The sequence below is a fragment of the Leuresthes tenuis genome, unplaced genomic scaffold, assembly GCF_036924035.1.
Source record: "Leuresthes tenuis unplaced genomic scaffold, fLeuTen1.0.hap1 SCAF_5, whole genome shotgun sequence".
Taxonomy (NCBI): Eukaryota; Metazoa; Chordata; class Actinopteri; order Atheriniformes; family Atherinopsidae; genus Leuresthes; species Leuresthes tenuis.
In genome coordinates, this window is record NW_027325359.1 from 35,571,968 (window position 1) to 35,588,043 (window position 16,076).

The 16,076-nt window shown below is 44.4% G+C and overlaps 1 pseudogene; it reads left to right on the plus strand.

The window, feature by feature from the left end:
• Positions 1-921: 921 nt before the first annotated feature.
• Positions 922-14,547, plus strand: LOC140307759 (cytochrome P450 2J6-like; annotated as a pseudogene).
• Positions 14,548-16,076: the final 1,529 nt, after the last annotated feature.

Below are 16,076 nucleotides of genomic sequence, written 5' to 3' on the forward strand. Positions count from 1 at the left end.
ATTATCAGAAAATCCCCAGAAAATTATCAGTAAATCACCAGAAAATCACCAGAAAATTACCAGAAAATGATCAGAAAATTACCGGAAAATTATCAGAAAATTACCAGAAAATGACCAGAAAATTATCAGAAAATCCCCAGAAATTATCACAAAATGACCAGACAATGATCAGAAAATGACCAGAAAATGATCAGAAAATGACCACAAAATGATCAGAAAATGACCAGAAAATTATCAGAAAATGATCAGAAAATCACCAGAAAATGACCAGAAAATGATCAGAAAATGACCAAAAAATGATCAGAAAATGACCAGAAAATTATCAGAAAATGACCAGAAAATGATCAGAAAATGACCAGAAAATTATCAGAAAATTATCAGAAAATGACCAGAAAATGATCAGAAAATGACCACAAAATGACCACAAAATGACCAGAAAATGATCTGAAAATGACCAGAAAATGATCAGAAAATCACCAGAAAATGATCAGAAAATGACCAGAAAATGACCAGAAAACGATCAGAAAATGACCAAATAAGTAAATTTCTTTCCATGCTTTCCACCAGTCGTCCACTCACTGAATGAGAGGAAGTTGGAGGGTCTCACCTCCTGCAGTATTAAGATGAAGACAGTTGTTTTTTCATGACAAAAACTTAAAAAAACATCAGTTTTCAGGGAAACAGATGATATTGGGGGGTTGGGAACAGCCGGTTGGCTTCATTCAATCATTCCCCATCAGCTGGTAGAAAAGTGAGGTGGTTCTTTGGCTGCAGCTTTCCTTTATTCTTCACTGCTAACACTTACAGCTGGTTAGAAACACCACCTCACTTTGCATGAACTGTCCTCTCAGGGTTGGGGGGGGGCAAAGTCCACAGCCAGAGGAGGCGGAGCTAACAGCTGAGCAGAGCCTTCCTTTCACTGCCAGTCAGCCAGTGTCTCCAGTTCAGCTGAATCCTCGCAGCCATGTTTGTGACAGCAGTCCTGTTATGGCTCTGTGTTTGGTTCATCATCCTCCAGTTTAAATGTCGGAGGCCCAAGAGCTTCCCCCCAGGACCCCCGTCCTGCCCTTTCTGGGGAACCTCCTGGACTTCAGCCCAGGGAACCCCTTGAAAGACTTTGAGAAGGTAAGAAATGCAGCACTGTGTCCCGTTGCTCTTTCAATGCTTTTAATGCTCGATGCGCAGATGCAGTTTATTCAAATGGTGAAACACAAACTCAGAGTAACAGTTACAGGAGCTGTGCTGTTATCCTTCTACAGCATGAATGACTCTGTGCTCCACAGCTGTGTCGCTCCTGTCTGTGCATGTGATTGCATAATATGTCGGTGTAGAGTTCATGCACAGGGGACACAGTTTCTGCCGCTTCACAACCAATTAAACAACACAAACCTCTTTGCACCGTACATTTTTAAAGCTCTTCTTTATGTGCCCAACGCAGACCTTTCAAGGCATTCAATGAAAGCGTCTCCAAAGCTCTGGAAATAACCTCAGCACGGACAGACAAGATGCTTTTACTAAAGCAGTCTCTGTCCACATGCAGATTAGTGATGTGTCGTTCGCGAATGATTCGTTCCATATGAACGAATCTTTTATATGACTAGTAACGAGTCGTCTCAGTGAGTGATTAATTCAGATAGATAAAAGCTGTTCCTGCGAAACAGCTGTGAGAATGCTTTTTAAGTTGAATGGATTAGTTGAACATGCTCAAAAAGCTGAAATTAGTGAAAATTTAGCAGAAATCAAGTGAGTAACAGTTAAAATGGCTTCAGTGTAATATACAGCAGGGAGTGGAAGAGTGATGTCATCAGTGATGTCATCAGTGACAGGAATGTTTGTAATCAACTGCTGCTTAACAGCTCTCTCCCCGTGTAACCTGCAGATAAGGCTTCTTTGGATACTATGACCTCCTGTGAGAAAACTGGAAGAGCGAGGAAAATAATTTGAAGACCGTAAGAAGCAGAAGGCTTGGAGGAACGCGGCAATGTAGTTTTTATTTCAATGGAGTGAAAGAAATTTAAACGGCAGCGAGTTGAACACAGTTGAACCTGTCTCTGGTGTCAGACCAAGTTTACATTGGAGTTAGTGAGAGAAATTGAAAGGTTTCTCTAGCTTCAAGGCTCATAGCTGAAATTCTGTAAATGTGAGCTCTTTAGTAGTTACATCAGCTGAAAGAGGACAAGTGTACCTACATTTTAAGGTATAACTTGTTTGTCTGAGTTAAACAGTATTAAAGTTAGAGGAATTTTTTTGAATAGCAGAAAACGTTAAAATGATCAGTCTGCCACTCTAATCTTCTCATTCATAAAAATCAAGAAGGAGCATAAATGTTCATGTTTTTTAAACTGTCATATTTCAAAATTGGCTTAATATTTTAAAAAGCTGAATCATTTGGTAATAGCTGAATGTCTTGTGAACATTTTAAAGTTTGAATGGTGTCTCCAGCTGAATGTATGTTGAACTAGTTGGGTTGGAAAGAGGAGGAAGTTTTTGAAGAGCTGAAAGAAATTATATAATCTGATAAGTTTTGATTCGTTCACAACTCAACTGCTGGCGGCTAAAAACACTGTGAGATCGTATCCTAGCAACAGGATGTCAATAAATGATGTGGAAAGGAAGCTCAAAGAAGGTCTTTACAGCTCAAAGACAAAGCAAGGCAAGTGTGATATTTGGAGAAGTTTCTCAATTGTCTGTGAATGAATGAAATGACGTTCGCGAACGATTCGTTCGTTATGAACTAGTCTTTTATATGACTCGGGAGTAACGAGTTGTCTTTTACGAGTCAAATTAATTCATTTCCATGCAGTACCCTCTCTCACCACATGGCGGTGCAGCTGCATAAACTCAGTCAGCAGGACAGGAAACAGTTTTGATTCGTTCGTATCCTAGCAACAGGATGTCAATAAATGATGTGGAAGTTTCTCAATTGTCTGTGAATGAACGAAATGATTCGTTCAAAGATTCGTTCAATTTACTGTTCGAGAGTAAATGATCCGATTCAGCCAAAAGACTCAAAGTTCCCAACACTGCTGCAGATCCAACTGTCCCGGCAGAACTCAGGTGGCCTCGTGAAAGTGTCTGGCTGCCCTTCAAAGAGCAGAAGAAGAAGAAGCAGCTCATTCACATGCAGCAGCTCTGCCCTCAACATACTAAACCTGAGCTCACCAGCTAAATATTAAAATCAAATCCTGTCCGGCTGGTGCCCGTTTTTCCACTTTATTTTTATTTTATCTCATCCTAAAAGGGAAATATTCGTTTTTGGTGTCAAAATAAACAAAATAACCAGCTAATTTTTCATTATTTGACTTTTTATTTCCAATTTTAAATGGAAAGAACGTCAAAGGTAGAAACTAGGATGATGTTTAATTACATTTTGGGGGTTGAAAACAGAAGGAAAACATGATCACTCAGGAATATTCATTCATTCATTCGTTGATTGATTGATTGATTGATTGATTGATTGATTGATTGATTGATTAAGCATGTAAACTATGAATGATTTTTGATTTCCAATTTTAAATCAAATTTTGTCCGGCTGGTGCCCGTTTTTCCACTTCATTTTTTTTATCTCATCCTAAAAGGGAAATATTCGTTTTTGGTGTCAAAATAAACAAAATAACCAGCTAATTTTTCATTATTTGACTTTTTATTTCCAATTTTAAATGGAAAGAACGAATGATACACGGATTGGAAAATGTTGCTTTTTCAGTATTTATTCACGGTCTGTGACTTTTTTTGCTTGGAAGCCGGAAGCTGTCCTGTCCGCGCGCATTACGCGCGCACGCAGCATCAGTGGAGAGCCGCTCAGTGGCGTTGGGGAGTGGATGGGGACAGTTTTGAGCTCTTTGCTGGATGGCAGCGACATGTCAGCGGACACTGAAGCAGACTTTTCTGTGTCAGCCGCTGCTCAGCCGCACATTTCTCAGAAAAACCCGCCAAACTGGTCCCAGAAAGCGGCGGAAATGTCCCCATTAGTTCGTTTTCCCTGATAAATTCAGCACACTCTGCAACGTCAACGCTTCATCCAAATGAAATGCGCGCGACAGGTAAGGCCACGTGTTGTGTTTTAGGACAGCTTCCGGGTCACAGACCATAAATAAATACTGAAAATCGAACTTTTTCATCTTGAATCATTTTGAGAGTAAAAAACGAGTTTCTCCTTTTATTTTCGGGAATCGGCTCGTTTTCCCGATTTTTGTAGAATCGGTCGGCCGTCATATACGCGGACTGACGTCACCTGGAGGTACGATCCATGCGTTTAAACTCTGATGTGACGCCTTGTTCTCTTCCAGTTTGGCAAAGCTTTCGGAGACATCTACAGCGTGTTCATTGGGCCCAAACCAGCTGTGGTCATCAACGGGCTGAAGGCCATCAAGGAGGCGATTGTGATCAAAGGAACCGACTTCGCAGGACGACCCCAAGACCTTATGGTTAATGACGTCACCCAGAGAAGAGGTAGAAACTCCGGATGATGTTTTATTACATTTTGGGGGTTGAAAACAGGAGGAGAACATGATCACTCAGGAATATTCATTGATCGATTGATTGATTAAGCATGTAAAGTATGAATGATTCATAGTTGAACAAGAATCTTCCAAAGGGTTTCACGTGGCTTTTAAGTCACTTCCTGTTTCTGGATTGTCACTGAGGACCGACTCTGTTGTTGCTGTTGGACTTTCCTTCATGAAAGTAAGCTCTGGCTGCATTGTTCTGAGGTCATTACCGCCTCCACAGTCAGATCCAAGTCTTCATGATGGTCAGAACCATCAACATAAAGCATTTCTGACAGGTTTAATGACACCAAGAGAGTCGAAGCACACAGCACCAAACTTCAGGCTTCATCAGGGAAGTCATGACAGAAAGATGATATTAAATCGTGAAGGATTGCAGCGTGAAGACGATCCGTAAAGATCTGTCAAACTGCAGATCGTTGGATCGTCTCGGGCACATTCTATAAATTGCAGCTCTATGCCGATGCACCGACGCACCAGACGTGTGACGTCATCAACCTGACCGACCAATCACAGCGAACTACGGGCAGTGACGCGCTTTCTTACCCGCCTCCTTGTTTGTGTGTAGCAGCATGGAGAGCTGTGGCTGAAAGCCAAACAGAGGAGCTGGTCGCTAAAATAAATTCCACCTCCATTATGTGGAATTGGTTTGGATTTTCTGCAACTGATCAAATGTAATTTGCAAAGTTTGCACAGAAACGGTTCACATGTCGGGTGGCAACAGGACGAACCTGTTCAATCACTTGAAGAGGAAGCATCCAAACAGTATGCTGAGAGCCAAACAGCGAGGGGCCCGGCGGCACCGGCACCGCAGGGGAGGCAGCGGCTAGCGTAAGCAGCGGCTAGCGTAAGCAGCGGATAGCGTAAGCAGCGGCTGGCGTAAGCAGCGGCTAGCGTAAGCAGCGGCTGGCGTAAGCAGCGGCTGGCGTTACCAGGGGCTCACATCAAAAGCGTTGTGAGCGGCCGGCGTTGTGAGCTTCATGAGCTTCATGAGTTTCGTCAGCGTCGTGAGCTTCAAAAGTTGAGAAAGGCTCAACTTTATGCAAATGAGCAGTGACACGACGCGACGACAGCCAATTAGGGCCGATCTGGATTCCGAAGGCGGAAAAATGGCGGGAAAAAAAGCGGAAAACGGCAGAGCGCAAACACAAAGAAACACAAAGAAGGCCAAGAGTACGATCCATGGTGAAAGAGGGAAACGATGTATGGATGGATTATTATATATATCTGCTGGTTGTTATACATATAAGCCCCGCCCCTTTAGCCGCTTCCGGCGGCAGAAGAAGTACAAGCGGCGGGTTGTGAGCTTTTGGTGTGAGCTGATTGCTAAAAGAAATTCCACCTCCATGATATCGAATTGGTTTGGATTTTCCGCAACTGATCTAATGTAATTTGCAAAGTTTGCACAGAAATGGTTCTAACGTCAGGTGGCAACACGGCGAACCTGTTCAATCACTTGAAGAGGAAGCATCCAAACAGTATGCTGAGAGCCAAACAGCGGAGGCAGCAGCTAGCATAAGCAGCGGCTAGCATAAGCAGCGGCTAGCGTAAGAAGCAGCTAGCGTAAGCAGCAGCTGGCGTAAGCAGCGGCTAACGTAAGAAGCAGCTAGCGTAAGCAGCAGCTAGCGTAAGCAGCGGCTAGCGTAAGCAGCGGCTAGCGTAAGAAGCAGCTGGCGTAAGCAGCAGCTGGCGTAAGAAGCAGCTAGCGTAAGCAGCAGCTAGCGTAAGCAGCGGCTGGCGTAAGAAGCAGCTAGCGTAAGCAGCAGCTGGCGTAAGCAGCAGCTAGCGTAAGCAGCAGCTAGCGTAAGCAGCAGCTGGCGTAAGAAGCAACTGGCGTAAGAAGCAGCTAGCGTAAGCAGCGGCTAGCGTAAGCAGCGGCTAGCGTAAGAAGCGGCTAGCGTAAGAAGCAGCTGGCGTAAGCAGCAGCTGGCGTAAGCAGCGGCTAGCGTAAGAAGCAGCTAGCGTAAGCAGCGGCTGGTCGCTAAGACCAAAACAGACCACATTACCACAGGCATTTGACTCCTATGACAAGTCAAGCAAGCGATAGAAAGAGGCAACAGAAGCACTTAGCTTTTATCTTGCAAAGTATCGGTACCGTTCAAGACGGTAGAAAAGGTTCGAACGTCTGCTTCAAGTAGTTTATGTGTTTATCAGACGCTTTTAACCAAAGCGACTTACAAATGAAGATATAACAGCTTTATAAAAAGCTAACAATAAGCTACATAGGCATCCACCATCGTGGGACGACACATGAACAGAGTTTGGATTGTCTTAGGCGTGGTGTAGGAGCTGCTAGACGACAATCCTGGGACCAACGGAGGGACCCAGTTGGGACATAAGCCTAAGACATAAGTCTGTTTTTCACTTTTCAATTTAAGATTGTGATAAAATCGAAATCGTGATTTTATTTCTAAAAAATCGTGATATTTTTGCCATATCGCCCCCCCCAGGCGTGATCCTGGCAGATTACGGCTCGAGTTGGAGGGACCATCGTCGCTTTGCTCTGATGACTTTGAGGAACTTTGGTCTGGGAAAGAAGTCGATGGAGGACAGGATCAAGGAGGAGATTCAACACACCATGAAAACACTGGAGAACAGCATCGGTGCGTTTTCTGTGGGTTTATTCTGACATGATTCTATCTCATATTTTACTCGGTCTGTATTTGATCTTTTCCAGGTGAAACCCTGAGTCCTCAGGTTATGTTCCATAACGCTTCCTCCAACATCATCTGCCGGGTGCTGTTTGGGAAACGCTACGACTACGAAGATGAGACGATCAAAGTGATTGTTCGGTGTTTCACTGAGAATGCAAAGCTAGCCAACGGGCCGTGGGCCGTGGTGAGTCCAACCTGGCAACACGAGTCTTATCATGGCTGAGAGGTGATTAAAGCAGGGAGAAGTAGGGCCCTTATCTGTTTGACTTCTGTACAATGGGGTTTCTTTTTGTTTCCAGAGTCTCTTCCATTACAAAAAATACAGGTTTAAGGCACTTGAGTCAGTATTCTGACATACTGGCACTTAAGAAATAGCTTAAATAATTCTTCTTTTTGCATTGTAAATTAATTCTGAAGCTAATTCTGAAGACTTTTTGTTCTTCACAGATTTATGACTCTCTTCCTGTAATTCGTAACCTGCCACTGCCGTTCAGAAAGGCCTTTAAGAATTATCAGGTAATGTTGAAATGATCTTCAAACACAAACACACCATCCATCCATCATCCATCCATCCATCATCCATCCATCCATCCATCCATCCATCCATCTATCCATCCATCCATCCATCCATCCATTCATCATCCATCATCCATCATCCATCCATCCATCCATGACCACACCATCCATCCATCCATCCATCCATCCATCATCCATCCATCCATCATCCATCCATCCATCCATGACCACACCATCCATCCATCCATCCATCCATCCATCCATCCATCCATCCATGACCACACCATCCATCCATCCATCCATCCATCCATCTATCCATCCATCATCCATCCATCCATCCATCATCCATCCATCCATCCATCCATCCATCATCCATCCATCCATCCATCATCCATCTATTCATCCATCCATCATCCATCCATCCATCCGTCCGTCCATCCATCCATCCATCCGTCCGTCCATCCATCTATCCATCCATCCATCCATCCATCCATCATCCATCATCCATCCATCCATCCATGACCACACCATCCATCCATCCATCCATCCATCCATCATCCATCCATCCATCATCCATCCATCCATCCATGACCACACCATCCATCCATCCATCCATCCATCCATCCATCCATCCATCTATCCATCCATCATCCATCCATCCATCCATCATCCATCCATCCATCCATCCATCCATCATCCATCCATCATCCATCTATTCATCCATCCATCATCCATCCATCCATCCGTCCGTCCATCCATCCATCCATCCATCCGTCCATCCATCCGTCCATCCATCCATCCATCCATGACCACACCATCCATCCATCCATCCATCCATTCATGCATCCATCCATCCATCCATCCATCCATCCATCCATCATCCATCATCCATGACCACACCATCCATCCATCCATTCGTCCATCCATCCATCCAACCATCCATCCATGACCACACCATCCATCCATCCATCCATCATCCATGACCACACCATCCATCCATCCATCCATCCATTCATGCATCCATCTATTCATCCATCCATCCAGATTTATGACTCTCTTCCTGTAATTCGTAACCTGCCACTGCCGTTCAGAAAGGCCTTTAAGAATTATCAGGTAATGTTGAAATGATCTTTAAACACAAACACACCATCCATCCATCCATCTATCCATCCATCATCCATCCATCCATCCATCCATCCATCTATCCATCCATCATCCATCCATCCATCCATCTATCCATCCATCCATCCATCCATCCATTCATCATCCATCATCCATCATCCATCCATCCATCCATGACCACACCATCCATCCATCCATCCATCATCCATCCATCCATCATCCATCCATCCATCCATGACCACACCATCCATCCATCCATCTATCCATCCATCATCCATCCATCCATCCATCCATCCATCTATCCATCCATCATCCATCCATCCATCCATCTATCCATCCATCCATCCATCCATCCATTCATCATCCATCATCCATCATCCATCCATCCATCCATGACCACACCATCCATCCATCCATCCATCATCCATCCATCCATCATCCATCCATCCATCCATGACCACACCATCCATCCATCCATCCATCCATCCATCCATCCATCCATCCATGACCACACCATCCATCCATCCATCCATCCATCCATCTATCCATCCATCATCCATCCATCCATCCATCATCCATCCATCCATCCTCCATCCATCCATCCATCATCCATCTATTCATCCATCCATCATCCATCCATCCATCCGTCCGTCCATCCATCCATCCATCCGTCCGTCCATCCATCTATCCATCCATCCATCCATCCATCCATCATCCATCATCCATCCATCCATCCATCCATCCATCCATCATCCATCCATCCATCATCCATCCATCCATCCATGACCACACCATCCATCCATCCATCCATCCATCCATCCATCCATCCATCCATGACCACACCATCCATCCATCCATCCATCCATCCATCCATCATCCATCCATCCATCCATCATCCATCCATCCATCCATCCATCATCCATTCATCCATCCATCATCCATCTATTCATCCATCCATCATCCATCCATCCATCCGTCCGTCCATCCATCCATCCATCCATCCGTCCATCCATCCGTCCATCCATCCATCCATCCATGACCACACCATCCATCCATCCATCCATCCATTCATGCATCCATCCATCCATCCATCCATCCATCCATCCATCATCCATCATCCATGACCACACCATCCATCCATCCATTCGTCCATCCATCCGTCCATCCATCCATCCAACCATCCATCCATGACCACACCATCCATCCATCCATCCATCATCCATGACCACACCATCCATCCATCCATCCATCCATTCATGCATCCATCTATTCATCCATCCATCCATCCATCATCCATCCATCCATCCATCCATCATCCATCCATCCATCCATCCATCCATCTATTAATCCATCCATCCATCCATGACCACACCATCCATCCATCCATTCATGCATCCATCTATTCATCCGTCCATCCATCCATCCATCCATCATCCGTCCATCCATCCATCCATCCATCCATCCATCCATCCATCCTTCATCCATCCATCCATCCATCCATCCATCCATCCATCCATCCATCCATCTATCCAAACACCAAGTCCTTGTCTTCATGTTTTCACTCCAAGAAACACATTGTTCAGGTCCCAAAGATGTGCAAAGTCCCAAAATGAGTCATTAGAAAAGGAATTTGTCCCTACTTTGAATAAGAAATGATTTCTTTAGGCTTGCAGGCGGATTATTGTCTGTTTTATTGCTCCATATGAAGGCAGCTGCTGTGATTTTTCCCTACAGGGAGGCTATGGCGTAACCACGCATTCTTTGGGGGGGTCGTGTCGCCCGAAAATATGTAAAATGCATGTTCTCCTTTTATGAACCCTGACAAGGGATCGGTCTCTTGTTATGTCTTATTTATTTTCACTTTATTTCCGTGTGTTACCGTGGTAACGGCTGCGCCGCCGTCGCAGCAGCGGCTCTCGTTATCTTTACGTTGGACTTCTACTTTTGACGGAGCCGCTGCTCAACAGAGCAGATTGTACCAGAACAGGAAATCCAACACAGAATCAACAAAATAAACTTCCGCCCCCTTTCAAAATAAAAGAACTTAAAACAAAAATAACATTAGACTATTAGACTTTTCATTGTTAATGCACATTTTGAGACATTGACACAATACAAATGAACCTGGACTTAAAAGTCCTCGGCACATTTTTTGTTAAAGGAAAAGTCTGTAATTTGTTACATCATTAGTTGTCCTTATTAAAATATTTCCATAAACATGCTTTGGGTATTTGGTCGTTTTCCATTGGAAGCTGTCCTATTTGCTACAGAACTACTGGAAGAGCATAACTGTAATTGGTAGGTGTGTTTAAGGTCAGTAAACAGATTTTAGATGTGTGAGCTTACATGGTCAATGTAGTCCTCTAAACTATGTTCTAAATGTCCAATTTTTCATATATAAATAAAGAATTGTAGATAATGCACTCAACAATTTTGTTTTTCTTGGACCCCCCCAATGTCTAAACCATGGTTACGCCCTTGCAGGGAGGTAAAGTGTATCATATTGAATGCATCATGAACTCAGATATCGTCTTAAACACATGCAAAGCATGTGCTCTGGCAGAGAAAAAGGAAATATATGAACCCTATGTGGGGTTTTTTCTTGCTTTTTCAGATTTGTCAGAATATTGTGCAAAAATTACTGGATGAGCACAAGAAGAGCAGAGCCCCCGGAGAGCCGCGAGACTTTCTGGATTGCTACCTGGATGAACTGGATAAGGTTTGTGTGTGAAGCAGGAATTACTCACTTTCTCACATCTGGAATAAACATCTGTTTGAATTAAAGAGCTGAATTAGGGGAATTTAAAGGAAGTTCACAGGGAGTTTGTAGCTTTTCTTACTGTGTAAATGAGGCATAATTTGATTTTTATCTTGTGTTTTTAGAGAGAAGGGAAGTTATTTAGATGTAAGCCTCTGAAGTCATTAAGGTAAAGCTGCATAATTAACATTAACCGCTGTTTTTCACCTTGTGTGTGAAGAGCCTGGAACCAGCGGCACAGGAAGCAGGCGCTGATTTTAAACTAGAAAAGCTGGAATAGTGCTGGTTTGCACAGCTGTGCGTGCGCTTGGCTTTTCATCGCCCGCCCTCAGGGGATCAGTGAGGTATGACGGCGTTTTTTGACCTTATTTCCATCCATCTCAGTGAACATTGTCCTCCTTTTAGAGAGGTGATGGGACTTCATTCTCAGAGGAGCAGCTCATAATGTACTCTCTGGACCTCCACTTTGCTGGGACCGACACCACCTCCAACACGCTGCTGACGGGCTTTCTTTACCTGATGAACTTCCCACACATACAAGGTGTGTCTCTATGCCGACGAGCTCCACATGTTCATATCTGACGTGTTTCATGTCACTGAGACTGAGAATTAAAAGACAGAGTGGGAAATACTCTGTTGTGTCTTTATTTGTCATGTGAGCCCAGTGCAGCACATGTATGTTGCACTGTTTCATGTCTTGTCTCGTCATTTCCTGTTTTATTTTGAAAACTCACTGACCTTCTTCTCTAGTTTCAGGTATCTTGCCCTTCCTCAAATAGTCCAAATAGTCTGTGTTTCCCTTGTCTTGTGCCATTATTTTCTCCTTTTGAGCTTCATTACCAGCCCTTTGTCTTGTCTTGAACCCTCAGATTCCTCGAGCCTGCAGCGAGCGACTCTCCTGCAGTGCATCTTGTTTTGTAATTTATTCTTGTTCCATAGCCTTAGTTTATTTATTGTAACGGTAAGTTTCATAGCTTTGTTTTTCCTCAGTTTTCTAGGAGTGATTTTTCGTTACTATTCAGAGTCTCCTCCGTTAAAGGAGAGCTTTTAGTTATCGCTAAAGTTTCATAGAGCCTCTAGAAGCAGCATTTTTCTCACGGTTTACTTTCCGTTCCGTGTCTCATCATTTCCTGTTTTATTTTGAAAAATCACTGACCTTCTCCTCTTGTTTCAGGTAACTTACCCTTCCTCCCGTGTCTTCCCTGATTCTCAAGTGTTTCCACCTGTTCCCCTTGGTCCCTCATGTTCAAATAGTCTGCGTTTCCCTTGTCTTGTGCCAGTATTTTGTCTCCTTTTGAGTTTCACTACCAGCCATTTGTCTTGTTTCACGTGCCACAGAAACCACGAGCCTGCAGCGAGCGACTCTCCTGCAGTGCTGTTTTGTTTGTAGTATTTCCATAGCCTTAGTTTATTTATTGTAAGGTAAGTTTCACAGCCTTAGTTTATTTATTGTAAGGTAAGTTTCACAGCCTTTTGTGTTCCACCATGTTTAAGGAGAGATTTTTGTGGTAAACTGTCATAGTCGCCACCGTTAAAGGTGAGTCCTTAAGTTAAAGTTCCATAGTGCCTCGTCTTTGTTTGGTTAACTATTCATAGCTTTTGTTTTCCTCCCAGCGTGGAGAGTTTTATGTTTTATAAATTTCATAGCTGGAGGAGAGCGCTTAGGAGTTTCATAGCTCGTTTATTTTGGGCTGCCGTGTGTTTGTGGTTATAAAATAAAACCCTTTTGGAATCCACGCCCCTGCATCTGTGTCCTAAATCCCTGCCTGACGGTATCTGACCCACTGAAGGATTCTTTTCTCTGTGATTTACATACAAAGAGTTGGAAGAACTGCGGTAGCTTTTAGCTTTTAGCCTCTTTTGTGATTGTAATGCTGTGATGGACTGACCTGTCCAGGGTGACCCCGCCTCTCGCCCCCAATGACCGCTGGGATTGGCTGGTGATTGTAATGATGCTCTTATACCTCAGAACGGTGTCAGCAGGAGATCGATCAGGTGCTGGAGGGGAAGGATCAGCCCGGCTTTGAGGACAGACACGACATGCCCTACATGCAGGTATTTTATAGGTGTATTATCACAGCTTTCTCCTTTTAATTCCACTTAAATCTGAGCTGTATGTCCGTTGGATTGTGACAAAGTTGGAGATCATAAAGTAAATCTTTGGATTTTTTACCTCATTCCAAACCACAGCTTCCTCCATCTGAACAATGGTTTCTCAGAACATTTTATTCCATCTACTTCCAGTCAGATGAAGCTTTCTCTCTTCATCCAGGCTGTGATCCATGAGGTGCAGAGGGTTGCCAACACGGTTCCTCTCAGTGTCTTTCACTGCACCACTAAAGACACGGAGCTCATGGGATATTCCCTTCCTAAGGTGAGAGGCAGCTGGTTAAACTGGTTCTGGTGTGAGGAACATTCTCTCTGATCTTCTGATGTGTTCAGGGCACCATGATCATCCAGAACCTGGCCTCAGTGCTGAAGGAGGAGGGACAGTGGAAGTTCCCCCATGAATTCAACCCTGAAAACTTCCTGAATGAGCGGGGAGAGTTCATAAAACCAGAGGCCTTCATGCCTTTCTCTGCAGGTGCATAAATAACGTCCCACTCGAGCTGCCGCGTACAGAAAGGATGAGTCGTATCAAGCTGGACTCTTGTTGTGTGTCTCAGGTCCTCGGATGTGTCTGGGAGAGGGCCTGGCTCGCATGGAGCTTTTCCTCATCATGGTGACTCTGCTGAGGAGGTTTAAGTTCACCTGGCCTGAGGATGCTGGAGAACCGGACTTCACTCCAGTCTTTGGGGTCACTCTGACTCCTAAACCTTATCGCATGAAGGTCCAGCTGAGGGCCGAGCAGTGAGGCTGTGCAGAAACATGAAGGTCCAGCTGAGGGCCGAGCAGTGAGGCTGTGCAGAAACATGAAGGTCCAGCTGAGGGCCGAGCAGTGAGGCTGTGCAGAAACGGGTTCATTCAAATAAAATCACCTGAAACTCTTTTCATGCACTCTGGTATCTGACTTCCATGATTTCTGGGTCTCCATAGAAAAAGACATGCAAAGAAACCTTTAAAACACTGAAACCGTGGAGAACAGGGCCTCAAAATAAGGTTAAGTCTCTGTAAACAGCTCTGAATTCTGTCAAGTTTTTGTGTCAACAATAGATCTTCTGAATCACATTCCACAGCATATGTTAATGGATTTCAGTGAACCTTTATGGAACCAAGACAATAAGACTTTTGGAGTTTCAAATCTCTTTTGAATGACTGCCTTGACCTCGAATATCATGTTGAGGTCAGAATGAACCCCGTCTAGATAATGCAGAAGATGCAGTTTTCAATTCAATTCAATTCAGCTTTATTTATAAAGCGCCAGATTACAAAAATTACAGTCATCTCAAGGCCCTTAAGTAATAAAGTCCAATTCAAGCCAATTGGAATTCAATTCATTGTAATCATAATCCAATTAATTCATATGGAGCCAATTCAAAAATAATATCCGAGCTAAGGAAACCAACAGATTGGACCGAAACTTGTCTTCAGTCCAATCTCCCGTCCTGAGCCTGAGGGACTGTGGAAAGGAACGACTCCCTTTAACAGGAAGAAACCTCTGGCAGAACCAGAACCAGGAAGAAACCTCTGGCAGAACCAGAACCAGGAAGAAGCCTCTGGCAGAACCAGAACCAGGAAGAAGCCTCTGGCAGAACCAGGAAGAAACCTCTGGCAGAACCAGACTCAGGAAGAAACCTCTGGCAGAACCAGGAAGAAACCTCTGGCAGAACCAGAACCAGGAAGAAACCTCTGGCAGAACCAGGAAGAAACCTCTGGCAGAACCAGAACCAGGAAGAAACCTCTGGCAGAACCAGACTCAGGAAGAAACCTCTGGCAGAACCAGGAAGAAACCTCTGGCAGAACCAGAACCAGGAAGAAACCTCTGGCAGAACCAGACTCAGGAAGAAACCTCTGGCAGAACCAGGAAGAAACCTCTGACAGAACCAGAACCAGGAAGAAACCTCTGGCAGAACCAGGAAGAAACCTCTGGCAGAACCAGACTCAGGAAGAAACCTCTGGCAGAACCAGAACCAGGAAGAAACCTCTGGCAGAACCAGACTCAGGAAGAAACCTCTGGCAGAACCAGACTCAGGAAGAAACCTCTGGCAGAACCAGGAAGAAACCTCTGACAGAACCAGAACCAGGAAGAAACCTCTGGCAGAACCAGGAAGAAACCTCTGGCAGAACCAGAACCAGGAAGAAACCTCTGGCAGAACCAGAACCAGGAAGAAACCTCTGGCAGAACCAGACTCAGGAAGAAACCTCTGGCAGAACCAGGAAGAAACCTCTGGCAGAACCAGAACCAGGAAGAAACCTCTGGCAGAACCAGAACCAGGAAGAAACCTCTGGCAGAACCAGAACCAGGAAGAAACCTCTGGCAGAACCAGACTCAGGAAGAAACCTCTGGCAGAACCAGGAAGAAACCTCTGGCAGAACCAGAACCAGGAAGAAACCTCTGGCAGAACCAGACTCAGGAAG